General features: G+C 36.4%; 1 pseudogene; it reads right to left on the bottom strand.

Moving 5' to 3' along the window:
- Positions 1-15,618: 15,618 nt before the first annotated feature.
- On the bottom strand, positions 15,619-16,934 carry LOC104237181 (carboxylesterase 15-like; annotated as a pseudogene).
- Positions 16,935-17,950: the final 1,016 nt, after the last annotated feature.

The following is a 17,950-nucleotide window of genomic DNA, read 5'->3' on the forward strand; positions in this document are numbered from 1 at the left end:
TAACAGATTCAACAGTAAGCAATGCACTTTAGTTATATTTCGAGTTTCTTTATGTTACTCTTTATTTCAGTAAGGATGGCAGTTCCATCATATGCCATATGTTTTATATGCATTCTCAGCCCTTCTGATATACTTCAGTTACCTTCTTGTTTCTTGTACTGTCTTTCTAAGCTAACATATAGACAATTCAAATAAGTGCTTGTATTTGAGTTACATTATTACTGTCCATGATATTACTTAGTTTCCTTATGAATGTATTTCTACCTTACATACTCAGTACATCAGTTGTATTGACATCCCTTTCTCTTGGGGGATGCTGCATTTTCATGCCAGCAGGTATAGGTTATTTGAGAAAAGACAGACATCAGTAGGACACCAGGTAGCTAATTTGAAGGCACTCCTTCATTCCGGAGTTACGAGTACAGTGGTACGTTTAGTTTTATATATGAGTGTGGTGGGGCCTTGTCCTGTCCTTATGTTCAGTGAAGCAGTTATTCCTAGAAGGCTTGTAGACATGAATCATGTTTTTTAGATATATTTTTTATAGCAGTTATGGTAGTTCTTATCGACCATCCAGTTGTACGAAACCCCAGTATATAGTATGTTTCCCCTATAAAGATTTATTTATGGTTTTAGCAGCTTATCTATGAGTATGAGATAATAGGTTAGTGGTAATCGGTGGTTAGATCTAGTTGCCCGTCGCGACCCTAGAATGGGGTCGTGACAGGAATCAACAGATTCGCACAACAAGAATACAAGAATGTGATATTTCCTATTCGGCAGCCTGTCGAAGATAAGTACAAACATCTCTGTACCGATCCGCAAGACTCTACTAAATCTGCTCATGACTCATGAGAGCTATATAACTTGGCTCTGATACGAACTTGTCATGACCCAAAACCAAACCATTGTGATGGAACCTATCGTGGAACTAGGTAAGCCAACTACTCAACCAATTCGTCACAACCAAAGCTTTAAAAAATACATAAGCAGTTAATATTTTAAGGAAAGCATTTTAAAAACAAAATAAAATTCGTAGCTCAATACAAAATGTATCCCAAACTCGGAGTGTCACCGAGTACATGAGCATCTATACAAAGATATAGTCTAATGCAACGACTAGACAATAAGAACTGAAACATAAATGAAGATAAGGAATGAGAGTCAAAGTCTGTGAATGCCATGTAGCTACCTCGATAGTCTCTAAAGATCCTGACTCTACAACTCAGCAGCCACCATAATCGGAAGCACCTGGATATGCACACGAGGTGTAGGGTGTAGCATGAGTATAACCAACTCAATAAGTAATAAATCCGGATTTTAGACTGAAAGTAGTGACGAACTCAACCTATACAGTTCAATATAGAAATAACAATGCAGAAACATATACATGCTTTCAAGTTCATCAATTAAACTCAATACAGTAAGACAAATTAATTTGGAATAATATGAAGAATATAACTTCTACATATCAATGCACATGTTGTATGTGATGCACCATGTTGATAGCCTCATGTGCTCACTTTCTCGAAATGCTCAATCATTCAGTACTGTATATAGCCAATCCGGCCTAGGGAAGATCTATCCCGAAATATATACATCAACTGTCCATCAGTCACTCAGTACTGGGTGAGGCCAATCCAGCCCGTGGGGAAGATCCATCCCTAGGTATAATGCTTCAGACAAGATCCATGTGCAGGGAAGATCCATCCCTTAATATAAATCAATCACGCTCGCTAGGGGTGCGTGCATACTTTAGAGGGTGTCCTTCAGCCCAAGCGCTATCATAAATCAGTAAAACCCGCTGCGGTGTGCAGTCCGATCCCATAAATATCACTTATAATCCGGCTATCGACCTCACTCAGTCATCAATCTCTTCAGTCTCTCTCTCATGGGCTCATAATGTCATAAAACTAGCCCGAAATGATGATATGATATATCAATAAATAACAACAGAGACTGAGGTATGATATGTAATGAATGAATATGACTGAGTACGAAACTTCAAAGAAATCAATAAGATAATAGTAAGAAACGGCCATTATGGGTCCCAACATTATCAGCATATAACCTAAACATGATCTCCAGCATGATTCACAGCTTAATTACTGAATCACATAATGAAAAGATGGATATCAACAAGATAGATCCACAATACAGTGCCATGGAATCGACCAGGCCACAATTCTCATGGTGCACTCCCATCACTTGGCATGTGCGTCACCTCAACACCAAGTATATAACACATAATTCAGGTTTTCGAACCCTCAAAGACATGTTTAGAAGTATTACTTACCTTAATCCGAGCAAAACTCTACTCCAACACAACCTTGCCTCGCAAATCGGCCTCCAAATATCCCGAATCTAGCCACAAACAGTACGATACAATCAAGATGGACATTTGAGTTTCTGGAAGGTGTCTTCCTCCCCCATGTTCCATTCTTCCCCCTAGATGATTGTATCTTCAAGGTACAACATTTCAACCTTGGTTAGTCTTGTTATTGTTGATAGTGAATCGGACGTCAGAGGAAACTTACACAAACCCAATATTTTCACACTCGAAGGTAAGTGAAAATCCCATAGTCGATTTGTCGCTACAGAGAGCGCACTATCATATCTATTTGAACTTTCAAAAGTTACTTTGAGTATTTCTAGTTCATTTAGGAAGTCCAATTTTGGGAACCAATATCGATGCTGACGGACCGAAAAAATACCAATGCACGTAAGAAGTCAATTTCATCAGTTGGAATATCTTTAATAACTTCATCTATTTCCTCAACTACCAAATTGTTGTTCCTATCTTCTTTTGCAATTTTTCGATCAATCTTCACAAGGATACTGAATTCTTTTCCCTTAGTCAAAACCAACTTGAGTAATACTTTGATTCCTCTTTCTATAGGAGTAAAAAGGCATATACATTTAATATTGACTAAAACATATGGAGAACTTATTCAACCTGAATGTTCCTCTAACTAATTGGTGTTTTACCTTTTCAGATGTTGAGACAACATACTCCTTCACATCGCAACCAAAGAAGTATCGTGCACCATCAAACAACGTAACACTTATATATTGTTCTTCAGCAGAAATATCAAACATCAACCTATATCTAAAGCACAATTCAGTAATTAGATCATTAACTCTTCAATTGTTTGTTCTAGATAATATATATGTTCCAGTATCTTACCTTTCATCATAATCAATATCTTCTAGCTTACAATAGCCACAAGTGGCACTGCTCTTTATAACAGTTACTCACCTGTGGCATTTCTTGCATGCATGGTACCATGGGTCATAGTTACTGTTAATGTCGGTAACTTTGGTTTTGAACTTATAATATATGTCCTACATGTAAAATAACATGGACATTTTGTTAGGTTGTAAACATATAAATGTAGGATACATTGTGTTAGATTTTGGACGGTAAATGTACCTTCAAGTTGACAATTGAGTCGTCTATAGTATTAGTGATTTTGACTTCTCTAGCTATTTGCATTAGTCTACTTGGTATTAAACTTACGTCTATCTTGCTTGTCTTCATGTTGTCATTATTGTATTGTAGAATTTCCTTTAGAATGCTCCATATACCTAACATATGGGGAAAATAAGTTGAAAGAAAAATTGACAATTTACCATTTGTTGAGATCTTTCACCTTCTCAAATGTTGGGTAGATAAGCATGCTACTAACAGGTGTTGTTGAAAGGACGAAATCCCCTAATTAGAAAGGATCAGTGAATTTAGCGTTACCTTAAGGTTGTCTAAAATATATGAAAATACATAAGGTATGAGGTGTTATACCTTTGTAAGTAGAGCTTTTAACATCACTGAAGGCTATTACTGGCTTGAAATTTCAATGCTCTCTAACAATTCCCCCTCAATTTCAGCTAAGACTCCCCACAAAGTCAATGATTTCCAATCATACCTACATATTTAAAATTGAGTATCTTAAAAATTACATTGTACTTATATTGTAGGTAGTAAATGGTAATTCATGAGTGGCGAGTAATTGGTGGTAACTTGCCTTTCCTTCGTAACTATTACTTCTCGCCTTCTGCTTTGTCCTTCTCCATTTAGTGCTTTCACTTTTATTACAATGAAAATCATGTTACGTCCCGCAGTGTTATGATGATGTTACACTTCGGAGTATTATATTACAATGATGTTACGCTCTGCAGTATTATATTATGACGATGTTATACCCTGTAGTATTGTACAATGAATTTGTCGTAAGAAAATTGACATCAGTTCAAAGACAAGATTATTTGGAGATTATAAGTATTATGATATTTCAATCAAGTGATAAATAAACTCATGATGGTGAGAGGGTAAGAAAATTGAAGAAAATGAGTTCCGTTGAAGTTTGATAATTTGGGATAAAATATGGTCCAAGCTATAATACCTGGTATTTATGGACTAGTGTCATACATAGTACCACATGACCATGATAATAAAGTATATACGGTGTATTAAAAGTAAGTAGTATTATAAGTAATTAGAGATAATTCTTAATTATATGGGTAATTAGTTATTTATTGGTTAATGGGAGATTAACAAGTTGATTAAGAAATTGGTGGATAATTAGTTAAAATCTTTGGATAAGCTTATGGAACCTTAACGTGGCAGCAAGATTTACATCCAATTTGTGACTCATAATTCACATTTCAAGGTGGCCAAAATTGCTAAGATTTTCTGGCCAAGGCATCACTAAAGTGGGGCCCACTCCCAAAAGTTTAAGATAACCTCTTTAATTCATTTTTGAATCTCTACATATCAAGGAATGCTTTAGCAAACTTATTCAAAGTGTTAGCAACATAATTTGCTACAAAGTTCATACAAGACTACTTAGCAACGTGAGAATTGTGATTCTAAGGGAATACCGTGCAATCTTTATCAAGAATATCATACGAATTTTTGCTTACTTTGATCCACCGTTACATGTTTTTCGCAAAAGACATGTGTTAGAGGGATTTTCAAGAGAATCGGCTCAGGTATGTTAAGGCAAATCCTTCTTTCTTTTGGCATGATCCAAGTAACGATACGTAAACTTGATGATATTCCATAAGTGATTCTATTCTTCGTAGTTAAGGATGTCTATGTTATTCATTCATGTAAAGTGATGTGTAAGTATGTTCCTAAGACTTTATTGAAGTATTTGATAAAGATGTTAATGTTTATAATATAGTGATACATGCATTTATCACTGTGCTACGGACGATTGGGATGTCATGCACATTCATTTACCACTGTGCTATGGCCGGTTAGGCAGTCATGTATATTCATTTACCATCGTTCTATTCCCAGTTGGGCAGTCATGCATCTTTATTACTACTGTGCTACGACCGGTTGGGCAAATATGCATTTACCACCAGGCTACGGTCGGTCGGGCAGTTACCACTGATTGGGCAGTTATATTTCATTATTTACCACTGATTGGGCAGTCATTCATCATGCTATATGGATAATATAAATAGTCACAAAGAGAATTATGTATGTAAGTATAATAAGTATGTATATACGTTGGCATTTAAGTGATTCGGGTGATTCTTATATGTCTTTAATTAATGTTGGCTTATTGTTATGTTTCAGTTTTGCCTTACATACTCAGTACATTATTGATACTGACATCCTTTTGTTGGGGATGCAGCATTCATGCCTGCAGGTATCGACAATCAGTTTGGCGAGCCCTCGTAGTATAAGAGGTTAGCATTCATCAAAGGATCGGTAAGACTTCACCTCATTCGGAGTGCAGCTGAGTGTATGACTCATCATATCAAAGTTTTGATACAGTCATATGGCTAGGCTGGTACCCTGTCCCATTTGATGTCAAATAATCTTAGAGGCTTTGCAGACAGATGTCACGACCCGAATTTCCCGTCCTCGAGAGTCGTTATGGCGCCTACTAATGAGATCTAGGCAAGCCAATCTTTTAACTACTTTCTTTATTATCAAATTATTTCCTTTTAGTAAACATAAAGCGATGACGTGATAACAACGAAAATTTAATTTTAAGCGGGAGAACATAACGAAATAGCTGAACTCTGTATCTATTAGAACTGTTTAAACCTCAATTACCCAAAACTTGGTGTTAGAGTGTCACAGACGGTCTAGGATTAACTACATAGAGGGTCTGAAGAAAAACAACAATACACTATTTCGGAATATAAAGAAATTGAAACAGAAAACAGGGATAGAGGGATATGCCAAGGCCTGCGGATGACTGCAGGTCTACTTTGGATCTCCGGGTGGACTAAAGGAAGCCTCCAAGCTACGGTCCAAGACCTGCTCCAAGATCTTCACAGTGTGCAGAGTGTAGCATCAGCATAACCGACCCCATGTGTTGGTAAGTGTCTAGCCTAACCTCGACGAAGTAGTGACGAGGCTAGGACTAGACTACCAAATAAACCTGTGTAGTTATATAATATACAGTGGAAAGTAAAGCAGAATAACAAATAAAGATAGGAAGGGGAAATATGCTTCAGGGAATAACAGGTAAAAACAGAATATCAATAGAATTATAGGGAACCAAAATCCCACTACAAACAATGATAAGGAAAACAAAGGTAAGTTTCACTTTCAGTTCACATCTTGTTGCAGGCGAGCAACCCGATCCCATTTCTCATATCTTGTGGCAGGCGTGCCACCCGCTCCCATTTCATTTATCTTGTGGCAGGCGTGACACCCGCTCCCATTTCATGTATCTCGTGGTAAGCGTACCACCCGCTCCCATTTCATTATCTCTTGTGGTAGGAGTACCACCCGCTCCCATTTCATTAACTCTTTTGGTAGGCGTACCACCCGCTTCCACTTCATTATATCTTGTGGTAGGTGTACCACTCGCTCCCGTTTCATTATATCTTATGGTAGGCATACCACCCTCTCCCATTTACAAGCCAACAATAATCACTAGGAATCCCGGCAAAGGAACAAAAGCAACATAATAACTTCCCGGCAAGGGAACAATGATATTTCAATAACATCTTGGCAAGGGAACAATACTATCAACAAACATCCAGGCAAGGGAACATTAACATCAAAACAAAAATCCCGGCAAGGGAACTATGATGATAATAGCATATTAGGCACAATAAACCACAACGGAGTCATAACAATTTATAACACAAGACTCACAGGCATTCTTGACACCGACATATAGATACTCGTCATTATGCCTATACGTCGTACTCTACAATTAACACATAGCAAATAGACACAACTCCTAATCCCTCAAACTAAGGTTAGACCAAACACTTACCTCGATATATTGAACACAATTCACGATCAATTATAGATTTACCTCTTGATTTCACCACCAATTTGCTCGAATCTAGCCACAAGTTAATTAATTACATCAATAAACACTAAATGAATCAACCCTAACGCATGAAAATGAGTTTTCTAAAGTTTTACCCAAAAAGTCAAAAATACCCCCCCCCTAGGCCCACATGGTCAAAACCCAAGGTTCGAATCAAAACCCGATTACGCATTCCCCCACGAACCCAAATATATAATTTGTTTTGAAATCAGACCTCAAATCGAGGTTCAAATCCCCAATTTTTGAAAAACCTAGGTTCTACCCAAAACATCCAATTTCTCCCATGAAAATCATTGATTTTGAGTTGAAATCATGTTAAAAGATGTTAATGATTGAAGGAAGTGGGTTAAAATTAACTTACAATCGATTTAGAAGAAGAGTTGTTCTTGGAAAATCGCCCAAAGTAGTTTGTGTTTTGAAAAGATGTGAAAAATGAGTTTAAAATCGTCTAAGTATAAAAGTTGTAGGTCGCAAGTATGGGAAATGCGAATAGGGGTTCGCAATTGCAAACCCCGACCTTTGCTAAGCTGCGAAATGCGAAACAGGGCCCGCATTTGCGAACCCTTCAGAAATGCTGAACTTTCACATTTGCAAAAACAATGTTGCATTTGCAACTTCACATTTGCGACACATAGGTCAGATTTGCGATCACTGGCCAGATGAGAAACTTCGTATTTGCGAGAGGTAGCTGGTATGGGCTTCATTCGCAATTGCGACAAGCCGCTCGCATTTGTGATATCGCATTTGCAAGCCAGGCTTCACAAATGCAAAGCCTGCAGGCCTGCTATGCACAGCTGAAAAACCTGCAATTTTCTAAGTTCAAAATGCACCCCGTGGCCTATCCAAAACTCACCCGAGCCCTCGAGGCTCCAAACCAAACATATACACAACCTCAAAAACATCCCACGGACTTATTCGTGTTCTCATATCACCAAAATAACATCAGAAACATCGAATTAATCCTCAATATCAATGAAATTTCTTAAAACTTCTTTGAACATCAAATTTTGCATTTAAGGTCCGAATCACGTCAAACGGATTCCGTTTCTTACCAAACTTCACAGAATTATCTTAAATCATATATAAGACCTGTACTAGGTACCAGAACCAAAATACGGTCTCGATACCATCAAGTTTTAATCAAAATTCATTTCCAAACCTTAGAAACAATTTCAAAAAACAATTTTCTTCAAAAATTCATGTCTCGGGCTTGGGACTTCGAAATTCTATTCCGGGCATATGCCCAAGTCCCAAATTTTCCTGCGGACCCTCTGGACCGTCAAATCATAGGTCCGGGTCCGTTTACCCAAAAGGTTGACCGAAGTCAAAATTAACTCATTTTATAGTCAAAATTTATCATTTTTCATAGATTTTCACATTTAGACTTTCTATCTACGTACCCAGACTGTGCATGGAAATCGAGGTGATGCTAAACAAGGTTTCTAAGGCCTCGGAACACAGAATTTCATTTTAAAACAAATGATGACCCAAAGAGGTTCATTTTGTATAGTATGTCATAGGCCTTGACGGCTCAAATTTATTCATTATTAAGAAAGATGGTTCATTGATACAGTGTTTTCTACTTATAGTTGTACATTATGAGTTGTGTCCATTTGGGCCCATGATAGTTACAAAAAGAATGAGTCCAGCTAATTCGACCTATGTATGTTCTAGTTTTAATCAAATGATCATGAGTTACACAGTGGTTCGGTCGAGCCAGCACGACACCGGGTGCCAGCCACGCCTCCCCAGGTTTGGGGCGTGACAAAGTGGTATCAGAGCAGGTCGTGTCCTAGGAAGTCTACAAAGCCGTGCTAGTAGAGTCTCACTTATGGGTATGTTCCGCGTCACATTTATAATTGAGAGGCTATATGGCATTTAGGAAATGTTACCCTTCTTTTGTTTTCAAATCGTTCCATAGAGCTGAGTCATAAGAAGTCTGTATGAAGCTTTCACTGGATTTTATATGCACTAGATATTTAGGTATCATAGTAGAGATTTAAGGTGTGGATATAATTTCCACCTATGTGTAAGAGAGGTTATGAAAGAAACAGTAGATACGATGCGAGATTGAAAGGTAAGTAAGGTAAATGTGAAGAAGATACGAGATACTCAAGTACAAAAAGTTGTGAATAGTCCAAACATCAGATAGAGGTTGGGTTTTAGTTTAGCTTACAAAGGAGACAAGAGTCGCATAGGCGCATTTACAAGGTCAAAGACAGTTACGAGATTGGAAGGATTCTGAACAAGTCGTGGTATGAGAAAGAGCCTAAAGGGGAACGCCCTGGCCTTTGGAATTATTCACAGAACGGTTGCCTAGATGGCAAGGAGAATACTAAAGTATTCAGAAGAAATAGGTTATCAAAATGGTAAGTACGTTAGTCAACATTCGAGGACGGATGTTCCAAAGGGGGGAATGATGTTATGCCCCACAGTGTTACAATGATGTTATGCTCCGAAATATTATATTACGATGATTTTACACTCCACGGTATTATATTACGATGATGTTACACTATGTAGTATTATACGATGAATTTGTCGTTAGATAATTGGCATCACTTCAAGGACAATATTATTTATAGATTATAAGTATTATGCTATTTCAATCAAGTGATAAGTAAATTCGTGAAAGTGAGAGGGTAAGAGAATCGAAGAAAATGAGTTCCTTCGAAGTTTGATAATTTGGGATAAAATACGGTCCAAGCTATAATACCCGATATTTAAGGACTAGTGTCATACAAGGTACCATATGACCATGATAATAAGGTGTATAAGGTATGTTAAAAGTAAGTAGTATTATAAGTAATTTGAGATAACTCTTAATTATGTGGGTAATTAGTTAATTATTGGTTAATATGAGATTAACAATTTGATTAAGAAATTAGCGGATAATTAGTTAAAATCTTTGGATAATCTTATGGAACCTCCTTAATGTGGCAACATGATTTACATCCAATTTATTCAAGGTGGCAAAAATTGGTAAGATTTGTGGCCATGTCATCACTATATTGGGGGCTCTACACCCAAAAGGTTAAGAGAACCTCTTTAATTCATTTTTGAATCTCTACATGTCAACGAATGCTTCAGCAAACTTATTCAAAGTGTTAGCAATGTAATTTGCTACAAAGTTCATACAAGACTACTTAGCAACGTGAAAATTGCGATTCTAAGGGAATGCAGTGCAATCTTTCTCAAGAATATTATGACGATCCGGCCAGTCATCTCATGAGTTACCGCTCTGTTTCCCCTATTTCAGCTTCTTTACTCTTCGTTATCCGTGTTTTATGTGATCGGGTCGATTAGTTCGAGTTCAGAGAGGATTTGGTAAGAAATGAGACACTTAGTTTCTTTCAAGAAGGTTTAAGTTGGAAAAATCAACCGGATGTTGACTTATATGTTAGAAGGCTCGAAAGTGGGTTTCGATGGTTTGGTTAGCTTCGGGAGGTGATTTGTGACTTAGGAGCGTGATCGAAATGGGTTTTGGAGTTGTAGAGAAGATTTAGGCTTGAATTGGCGAAATTGATATTTTGGAAAATTCCGGTTGATAGGCGAGATTTTGATAAAGGGGTTGGAATAGAATTTTGAGAATTGCAGTATCTTCGTTGTGTCATTTGGGATGTGTGTGTAAAAATTTCAGGTCATTCGGATGAGATTTGATAGACCTTTTGATCGAAAGCATAATTTAAGAGCTCTTGGAGTTCTTAGGCTTGAATCCTATGTTAAATTAGTGATTTGATGTTGTTGTAAGTGCTCTGAAGTGTTGAACAAGTTTTAACGATGTCATGGGATGTGTTGGTACAATTAGTTTGAAGTTTCGGGGGTCCCGGGTAGGTTCCGGAATGTTTTAGGCCGAAAATCATAGCTGTAGCAGGTCCAGGAGGGTTGCTGGCCCCGGAACTCACCCACGCGGTCCGCACAAAAATGAGTGCGCCCGCGGTGAGAGCTGTGCGGACCGCACAAAAGCGAGCACGGACGCGGTAGGCGTCACGCGGACCGCACAAAAGTGGGCGCGGCCGCGGTGAAGAACCTTCCCGCTAGTCCAACTTCGAAAGCTCATATCTTTTGATCTACAAGGAATTGTGAGGTGATTCAAAAACAAAAGTTCTAGCACTTCGTGTCTAGTTTCCAGAATGGTAAAGATATTACAATTTGGACATCTGTAGAAAATGTTATGGCTAAAATACTAAAGCCTATCACTGTAGAGGAAGGCCTGTGCGGCCGCAGTCATTTTTGCGCGGACCGCACTGGCTTGTGCGGACCGCGGTCGATTTGGTGCGGCCCGCGGTAGCTGAAATCTGAGGAATACCTATAAATATGAGGTTTTGGGTTTTATTTAATATTTTGACCTAGAGAGCTCGAAATTTGGCGATTTTTCGAAGGTTTTTCAAGAAATTCATCGGGGTAAGTAATTTTAACTCAGATTTGGCTAAAATACATGAATCTATCACTAAATTCATCATTTAATTCATGATTTGGGATGGAATTTGGGAAGAACATGGTGAAACCTTTCAAAAATGTAAATTATGATTTGAAGGATCAAATGGTATCGGAATTGGATAATTTTTGTATGGTTAGACTCGTGAGGGTATGAGGATTCTAAAAATGTAAATTTTACCCGATTACGAGACGTGGTCCCGGGGCTCGGGTTTTGCTAATTTCGGAATTTTTGATATTTTTCGAATGTTTTCGCTTGGGCTTTGTTCCCTTAGCATATTGTGATGTATTCGTTCTGATTTTGGATAGATTCGACGCGCGTGGAGGCCAATTCGAGGGGAAAGGCGTCGCGAGCTAGAGAATTAGCCAGTTCGAGGTGTGTAATGGTTGTAAATGATGTCCTGAGGGTTTGAAACCCCGGCTTGCACATCGGGTTTGAAACCTAGACATTAAAGTGATGTCTAAGTATGTTCCATAGCTAAATTACGTCCATAGCTACATGTTGTCCATCAACCGGTGACTAGGTTTCCCGAAGTGTTCGGGAATAATACCACACCAACATAAGTAGCATCAACAATCTCATGTACCGGTCGATAAGATGATACGGTGTATCATCTGTAATGTCCACATCCATCGCCTCTAGATGCTGGTAGACGAGCATCAACTGCAAACCACTGACCCCAACCAATGCAGTCTCCTCCGCTGGCTAGAAACCGGTGAGCCATTACAACATCTGCAGGTACTGCAATCCCGTATATTCTCTAAGAGCATGCAGGTAAGCTACATGTAGTGCATCAACCGACAGCCCAAAAAGAACCTCCACGTCATAAAGTGTGATGGTAGCCTTGCCGATGGGTATATGAAACGTGTGTATCTCCGGTCGCCACTACTCTATCATAGCTGTGATTAACGCCAGTCAAACTGCAACCAACCAATCTCTATGATCCTGTAGAAACCCGTATCCTAAAGGCATCTAACTATACGGGGATAGAGTGGGTGGGCCCTAATGAACTCCCACATATCATGTATCCGTCTAGCGCAAAATGTTTGGGAAAAACAGTGCCCCTCCCATATGTATGACGACATATGCTCGCCCTGTAGCAACAGTAGCTCTAGCGATGCAGGTCCGAAATGCACAAACAGAACCTCCATAACGACAACTGTAAATTGAACAATATTAATTAAAGTATTTTTCCTTTTTAATTGCTTAACATCTTTAAATATATTGCAATATCTTTTAATATTAAAATTTATTCGACATTTTTACTATATTGTTAATTAGGTTGATACATTTACTATATTATAATTTTATATTTTATATGTTGGTTTATCATTTTATATGTTAGTTTATTATTTTATATATTAGTTTCTTATTTTATATGTTAGTTTATTATTTTATATGTTTGTCTATTATGTTATATGTTAGTTTATTGTTTTGTATTTAATTATCATAACTATACATGATTTAATTATTAAATATTCATATAACAATACTTAGTTTGACAAATATTGTTGTTTTCTAATGTTATTTTCTTACGTTTGTTGACCAGAATTCGAGAGACTTTATGTTTGAACTATCATCTTTTTTTAGATAATTTTGGGTTTAACATATAATTAAATGATTAATTTCAATAACTACAAAGATGTCATGCTTAATGGCACTACATTTTACTATGCTAAAAGAGCACTATATTACAAATATGGGCATTGATTAAAATTACGGGCACAACATAATATTACTGGGAACTAAACAACATTAAAGCAACATATTAATATATGTACAATAATAAAATCTAAATAAGATTAATTATTTCTAAAATAACAATTTATCTATTTTACTAATCTTTTAGCATATAAATAATCTATTTTGGATAAAAATAATAAATTAATTTAATCACAAAACAATCACGAAAATACATATACCACATTAAAAATAACTAATTAACATTTTTTTATAAAAACTAATAACATTAATTATTTATAAAATATCAACTTCTCTATTTTACTAATATTTAGCACACTAATAATATAATCCGGATAAAAATAACAAATTAATTAAATCGTAAAACAATCACGAAATAATATAGAACACAGTAAAACACAACTAATAGGCATTTTTTATACATGAATTTTAACAAAAAATATGTCGGAATACCTCGATTTTAATTTTTTGGAAAGTTGAAGATTTGATGATTTGGAGCCGAAACGAGCAACCCACTACGCGATAACACCTTAGATACGATGTGAGACCGAGAATCTACACTTTTTGTGGGACCTATGGGCTCCAACCGAGCTTTCTTTCTTTAAAAATGGGGGGGGGGGACCGCTGGTTCGAATAAAAAAAAGGGCTGCTGGTTCGTGCGTCTGGTGGGGAAGGAGAAGGACACGTTTATTTTTGCGCGGTATATATGAGCGCTATATCTTCCCACCCATTTTATGTTCAAATAAAGTGTGGTTATTCACCACGCAATACATATTATGGTGCACTGTCTTTTTTTTTTTTAACCTATTATGATTGCCTGAGTCCAAAAGAATTGGTTCCGAACTCCTCTATCACTTACTTTTCATGAACAATTTTGACAATAAAGAAATGTCTACAATTTGCAAAAAAGGAAACAACGAGTATATCCGACCAACAAATGTCAGGGGCAAATCTGCTTCAAAAATGTCAACTTCATGTTGTTTCTTTAATTTCCAATTTAATTCACCAACTTTTATGAGGATCACCTTGCAAACCAATCTTTTCAAAATGCTGGAAAAAAAGTGATACTATTTGAAACGGAGCATATCACTAGCACTAGTAAATGTACAGTAGGGCCAAGGTTACTTCAAATTATCAAGTTTATTTCCTTCCTTCCCTAACAATAATTTCTATAGTGGAACCACGCAAAACGCACTTCAGAACTTCTAATAAATTTCCCAACTCTTCAAAGAAACTTCTTTCACATCGTCGTTCATATAACTAAGCTCATCTTCAAGAGCATTGCAAAGACTTGCTTGACTTATTGGCCTTGGAAATTTAAAGATATTATTCCATGAATCTCAAAATAAATTTGTCCACTTTAATTTTAAAGTATTACAAATAAACTTTTGCAACCAAATAAAAAAAATTTCTACGCAACAATAGAAATTTACTCCTTATAATTATACTATAATTACAATACCATTAGAACGTGACAATTAACTTGAGATAGTAATCTATTACTCATATGATTACTCAATTATCCGAAATTATCTTTCTTTCGTTTGTAACAACAAAATTACTTAACTATACCTATAACACTTAGAAGGTCAGTCAACTAGATTTCTCAAAATTTTGATCACCAAATAACTATTTTAGCCGCTAAATTATCAACTTTTATCTTCTTTTTATTTTTTTAGATTTTTAATATTATAAAAAAAAATTCCATTTTTTGTAATATATTATATACTTACCTTAGAATAAATAAATTTTATTTATAAATTAAAAACTAAAAAGGGTATTTAAGCTAATGTTGGAATAACAAATTATTGAGCATAGTAAAAAGTTAATTAGAACAATTTGTTCATAATAATAATTTTGACATTAACAACAAAAACTCAAAATTTTATTTACAAAATTGAGAATGAAAGAAAATAAAAAGTGTTAAAATATATATTCCATGCATGTATTATAGAAAATAGTTATTTAAAATAAAGGTATTTTTATAATATACATTATATATTCTTAAAAATTATGATCAATTATGTTATTATTTCAACATTATATATGCTAGAAAAACAACTTTTCATTTTTTATTTTTATATAAAATTTATTTTTTCTATAGGTAAGTCTATAATGTTTATTAAAATAAACTTTTACTACCAAAGAAAAAATATTTCTCCACAATAGAAATTTACTCCTTATAATTATAATTACAAAACCATTAGAACGTGACAATTAACTTGAGATAGACGGTACATACAAAATCTTGAACTTGCAACAAACTAAAAACCACAAATATTTGAGATATTCATGCAATATGTATTCTCCGACATTCCCATGCTTATTTGAACCACAAAATTTCTCCTTTTAATGCTTGCTGATGAACTCTGCAACGGCTTCTAAAAACTTTTCAGTTTCAGAAGCAGTTACAAGGTCCATTTCAACAGCAGTTTTGTTGAGATAAAAGCTATGTCCCACTGCATTATTAATAAATAGCTCTATGTCCTTTTGCCCCTTTTCCATAGCTTCGTAAAACTCCATTTCAGTGTCCCTCATCAGATCTTTCTCCGCTACACAGTACAAATAAGGCGGCAATTTAAGCTCCTCCACCGCCGGCGCCGCCTCTCCCATCGTACATGTTATTGGATGATCCTTAGTGCTCCCTACGGGTAAAGCTAACCCTAGAAATTTATCAACCATGTCTAATGTTAAAAACGGCGTTTGCTCTTGTTCTAACTCCGATTTGCTACGATAGGACCGCACGAACCCTGTATGGATCGGAATTGCGCCGGCGAGTCGTAGTGGAGATAAGTTTTCCTCGCCGGCTCTGACGGCGACTTGGTGGACTATGTTCCCGCCGGAGGCGTCTCCGATGAGGAATACTCGGTTGAAATCTGCGTAATCGTTGAGCCAGGGCTCGTGTCCTTGCTGCCGGGAGAGTTCCCGGAGCCAGAGGAGGGCGGCGAAACCGGCATCGCAGGCGGCAGGGAGGCGGTGCTCCGGCGCGAGGGGGAGGAAGACGGAGATGATGATTGCGTTGGCCACTCGCGCTAGGCGCGTGTAGACAGTGTAGTACATGAACCAATCGGCTTGGCTGATACAAAAGCCGCCGCCGTGGAAGTGAAGAATGACGGGAAGCTTATTGACGGAATTGTCTTTTCGTTCAGGTAAGTAGATGCGAAGACGGCTGCCGGTGTTTTCGTCGGCGACTACATCTTTGACGGCAACGCCGTCGATGAAGTCGTCATGCGGTGGGACTGGCTCGGCCATGAATTTGTCTTCCGGTGGCCGGTCAAAGTCCGGTCTACTGAACCGTCTTCGAAAACTGTAATCCAGCCGGATACTTCCTCTATCACTTGCTTTTCATGAGCCATTTTGGCTAACAGAAGAAGAGTGAACCCTAAGTTTGAAGTTTTTTTGTTTTCGAGTTATCAAAATTTTAAAGAATGAAGCTTGTTTATTGTGTATCTTGACTTTGCATGTGCATGGCTATTTATATTGGTGAGATAGGAAAGGAGAACAAAATTTGTTGTAGATTAAAGGAAGGTTCAAAGAAATTTACAAAAATTTTGAGTTTCGATAGAGGGAAACCATTAACATATGTTGGTGGAAGTCAATCTCAATATCATTGGTCGTTAGGGTCAATAATTCAGATAACTATGATGGTTACAGCCTCGCGTCGTACTAACAAACATTAGATATACTAACTTGTTTCAAATTACGCTGTCAAACATTACATACGAAAAACCGACAAAGAGATACCAACCAACGTTGGTCGCAAAAGCTACCAAAAAACCGTCCAACACAGATGGAAACTACCAAAAAAATATTTTACATTTCTTTTTACATTACATAGGCAATTTTGGTCGGTATGTTGATCAAACAGTGATTAGACTTGCTTAGTCAAAACATCTTTTTGATTACCGATCAATATTGATCAGTAATGTGGACCCGCTTTTTAAAATTTTTATAATTATATTATTATTTAAAATATTTATAAAATTTTTAGTTAAATTTATCGATCAAAGTTGGTCGGTTATTACAGAGAAATATTTTACCGACTAACGTTGCTCGGTAAATGTAATTTTTGAAAAATAACCGACCAACTCTGGTCGGTTCATAGGTTAAACATGGTCAAACTTTTGAATCACATTAATATTTACTATCTAAATAATATAAATGTAATCCTTACCATTTTTATTTGAAATACAAATAATGAATACACTAACATATACTATAACAAGATATATATAATTAAAGTAGTACAACGAAGTCTCTCTCTCTCTCTCTCTCTCTATATATATATATATATATATATATATACTAATTTCTCGGCACGCACATTGCGAGTATATCTTCTGTCTTTCTAAGTGTAAAATTCTAAATAAAATAAATATTATATTAAAATTTATGTTTGACCATCTTTATGATTTAAAAGTTTTTTGATTTTGTTTGAAATTCTATTTATTATTTATTCTTAATACACAAATAGAGTCAGCTAATTGAGAGAAAGTAA

This window comes from Nicotiana sylvestris, chromosome 2, assembly GCF_000393655.2.
Source record: "Nicotiana sylvestris chromosome 2, ASM39365v2, whole genome shotgun sequence".
Classification (NCBI taxonomy): Eukaryota; Viridiplantae; Streptophyta; class Magnoliopsida; order Solanales; family Solanaceae; genus Nicotiana; species Nicotiana sylvestris.